We start from the raw sequence: 4212 nt of genomic DNA, 5'->3' as shown, positions 1-4212 counted from the left end.
AATGTTGGCTGTTCTTGTAGCCCTTCTTTTTACTAATTTTTGATCTGCAAACTTAAGTTGTTAACCTCCAGAAGAGAAGCTAACTGATATTATTGCCCTATAACATAGGCAGTTGAACTTAAACTCACTGTCTGTCTAACTATCAAACATCTTAGACATAACATGGAAGAGGTATTTTCCATCAAGTAGTAATATGGTGAATTTTAAATCTCTATAGAATGTGAAGAAAAAAACCAAAAAATAAAAAATAGAAAAGTATTTTAAAAAGGAATAAATAATTACATATTTTTACACATTTAGAAATCTACCCATATATAGCATTGTAGCAGGACAGTCTTATGACGTTATTTTTCTTGTCTCTTGTTTTCATTTATTATTAAAGGAGTTCTTGCTTCTCTTATGTGATCCTTCCTTGGGGTTCCTTAAACTGGGCTGGGCAGAGAATTGAGGAAAAATTAAGCCATTTAGGGGAGCCCTTCAGTAACTCCAGTAGGTGGTGGCGCTAGTTCGAGGACAGCCAGATTTCCTGCCAGAAATTGATCGTTCCTGTGCTCTAAAAATGAGAGCAAGGCCATGCCTCGTAGTGCTGTTCTCAGGCGTCTCAACCTGGAAACCCAAACACGCCAACTGCAAGAGGATGGAGAGCCGCAGAGTTCTCAAAGTGGGACAGCGCAAGGCAGCACACAGACAAAAACCAGGTGAGTCTTTGTCACAAAATTTCGAATGAAAATACAGAGTCCTAAAAACCATGTATAGTGCAATATTATCTTCATAACATTCAAAAATAAGCAAAGGAATAAAAAAATGTGAAGTTCAAGGTAGCGCTTACTCCAAAGATGGCAAGCAGGGCGGAGGGGCACAGAGGACAGCAGGGGGAGAGGATGTAAATGGATAGAAATGATTATTATCATTGTTTGGTTTGAAAGGGCCGTGTGTGTGTGTGTGTGTGTGTGTGTGTTTGTGTGAGTGTGTATGAGTGTGTTTGTATGGGGAATCAAATTCACGATCTCATGCTTGCCAGGCAGGCTCAGTGCTGCTATGTTGTGTCCCCTCCCCTTTCTGTATGTTTTAGAAGAACTAAAATAAAGTGAAATAAAGGTGAACTTTATTAAACTGATAAGAACAGATACTACACTTGATCTTGGCCAAAAGGCCAAGAAGCGATTAAAGGTGAACTTTATGATAACTAGAATAAAATGATGTTAACATTTTATATGAATGGCCCTAAAACATCAGAAACCAATAAATTGAACTTCTCAAGTAACATCACATAGAGGCGACAAACGTGGCCATCACAAAGGCCCTGTTGGCAGGAGCAGTTCTTCCCACTTGGTGAACTAGAAAACAACTCCTCCTTTCCTATGTTCCAGTTGAAGAAACACTACAGATAGCCCAAGAATTCCAAGAAGTGCTCAGTACCATGAAATCCAAACATGTGTGTATTATTCGACAACACTGAATTGCACCCAGGGCCTTTGCACTGAACTGCATTCAGTGCAAACCTTTTCTAAAAGTTATTATTTTGAGACAGGGCCCCACTAACATGCGTAGGTAGGACCTGAACTTGTGATCCTCTTGCCTCAGCCTCACAAGTGCTAGAATTACAGGCATGTATCACTACATGTGGTTGAACAGTATCTCCTTGAGTAATATGTAGAGGTCTCTGTAGGACAGGTGCCCAGGATAGATTAGTTGGATAAAAGAATATTTACATGTAAATTTCTTCAGTTACTGTTAAAAGCAGGTTGTACTAATTTGTAGAACCTTGTTTCTCAACACACATCCAAACATTGGTGATTTTCAGTCTTTTGACTTAGCCAACTGGCAAAAATATGGTATGTAATTTTTGCTTCAAACAATCAACTTTTTGGTGTGAGAGTCATTAGTGAATTGGAGACTCTGGGTAGATATTTTTGTTTTGATGTTGGCAAATGAATGGTTGCAGTTGCATGTGTCTAAAATTTCTTTGGGAACACGTGTGGCCCCTGATTGTGACTATTCTTCCCAAAACACAGTGCTTTCATGTGCCAGGAAGTGGGCTGGGGCTCTCACAGGCTCTGTCATCATGTTCTTCATAGCTGCTCTCTGGTGTGGTCCAGAGACTGAGAATTGAAGAGTGTGCTCTGACCATGCAGGGAGAAGACAATTCTGCCAGCATTGGAACCCTTGAAACACAAGCTTTATCATCATCATCATCATCATCATCATCATCATCATCATCATCATCTACTTTTATGTATATGGTACGGGGTCTTACTATGCAGCTTGGATTTGTAGTGATACTCCTATTTTCAGCCTCCCTAGCACTGGGATTATAGGAATGTGCCGCCACAACAGGACTTGGTTGCCGACTCAGAGTGCTGTGGGGGTCGGGCCAGTGAGGCATTTGATACTGGGGATTGAACCTGGTTCTTGTGCTTGCCTAAGCAGGTGCTTAGTCTGCTGAGCTCTCTTGCTGGCCCTTACAAACTTTATTTTTTTTATGTTTATTTTTTCTTAAACCTAACAGAAGATCATAGTCATTTAAAGATTTGGTGCTTTCCAGGGTCTATTCCACTGGTTTTCAGCCTTGGTTGTACATTGGAGTTGTGGGAGCCTGAAAAGATATTAGCACTTGCATCCTACTTTCAGAGATTATTTTTTTAAATTAATTTTATTGAGAAACAAATAGCAATGAGACAGTTTCAAATCCGATTACTAGGACAGTTTCAATAATTAATACATTGCATGTTGTTGTCTTTGTAGTGGTTATTCATAGTACAAGATGCAGACAGGATATCTTGTCCAAACACTATTAGTACAAGTCTTTCTTCTCATTGAATTAAAAGAAAGTAGCTGTATATCTATATACAGATATAAAGTGGTCCTTCATTTGTTTCCCCTTTTTTGTTTAGTTTTGTCAGAGATGGGTATTCCTTTGCCATTCAAATATTGTAGGTGTGTGAACTCAGCAAAATAATCAGCGATTCTGATGTGATTGATCTGGGGGTGAGCTGTTAGGATTTTAAAAGGCTCTCTGGGGATTCTAGTGTTCAGCTGAGTCTGAGAGATGCTGGTTTAATTTAATAATCTTTAGAGTTCTTTAGAGACTTGCATTAGTATAATTCTATTTTGCAACCTTTTTCGGTCACCTTATCTTCGAAAATTTTTGTGACTTTTCCCTTGGGTTATTTTGAAAATTTTCTCTCATGGTATATTTTTGCAATAATGAAATATGCCCTAGTGTGAGATGGACAGGAAGGCTGCGCTTGTAAATCCAGGCCTGGAATTGCTGAGCTAATTATTTCTCAGGTCTTTATTTGGTGTTTTGTAAGCTCAGCATGACATAAACACTTTTCCTGTAGAGTATATTAGCAAAACATTAGTGTCACTTCTGACTTTTCACAAATTGATTTTCTTTTGTCACTGAACATGAAATAGGGTGGGACCAGGAGCTCAAAAATAAAATGTATTGTCAGTAATAAATGAACTTTTATTCAAGTGCCATATTCAGTTTTTCTGGGAATAATTACCTACCATTCCATAAAAGTCTAAGGTTGTATATGTCACCCACAATGGACTTGGTTGGTGATGACATTTCTTTGTGCATGGTCAAGGTCCCTTTGCCACTTCCCAAGTGTCCTTAGAAGAACTAGAGATAGCTGTGGTAATTTTGGCATCTTAGAGGGGATGAGGTTGGCTTTTATCTATTGGTTATTGTGGGCCTTCTCCATGTAATTTGATTATCTCTTGGTGGGGTGGCCCTCATGGTATGGGCAGCAGTTACAGGCCAGCCTCGTGATGTTCTGGGGGAGAATCTGCGCTTCCTTTTGAAAAATACTTCCTGGTTTGCCTTGTTAATGTTTTAATTTACAGTGTTATCTAATGTAATTCTGATTATGAGGTGCTGCTTTCCTTCTGTGTATTCTTTCTCCTCCTCCTTCTGGTTTTGTTCAGGTGTCACTCATCATGGCCTTGTCCTGTGGTCAATTTTGCAAAAGCCACATAGTGGCCATTTCATTGACCACTGTATTCTGGCCTTTTCACAAACCATACAGATATTGGTGGGCTGAAGTGAACTAACTGTAGACTCTACCAAATAATATCCTAGTTTCAGCAACTGCACCAAATGTGGTATCTTTGTTCTAACAAATTTATACAGCCTCAGGCATATGGTATGTGAACATTAATTTGATGGCTGTGTTGTTTTCTATTCCTAACGGGAAGCAGGAT

At 39.2% G+C, this 4212-nt stretch overlaps 1 pseudogene; it reads right to left on the bottom strand.

Annotated features, from left to right (window-relative positions):
- Positions 1–1061: 1061 nt before the first annotated feature.
- On the bottom strand, positions 1062–1165 carry LOC111814796 (annotated as a pseudogene).
- Between the last annotated feature and the right edge of the window lie 3047 nt (positions 1166–4212).

Source organism: Octodon degus, unplaced genomic scaffold, assembly GCF_000260255.1.
Source record: "Octodon degus isolate 3935 unplaced genomic scaffold, OctDeg1.0 scaffold00009, whole genome shotgun sequence".
Classification (NCBI taxonomy): domain Eukaryota; kingdom Metazoa; phylum Chordata; class Mammalia; order Rodentia; family Octodontidae; genus Octodon; species Octodon degus.
Note: the sequence above shows the minus strand (reverse complement) of the source record. Positions and strands in the feature narration are given on the sequence as shown.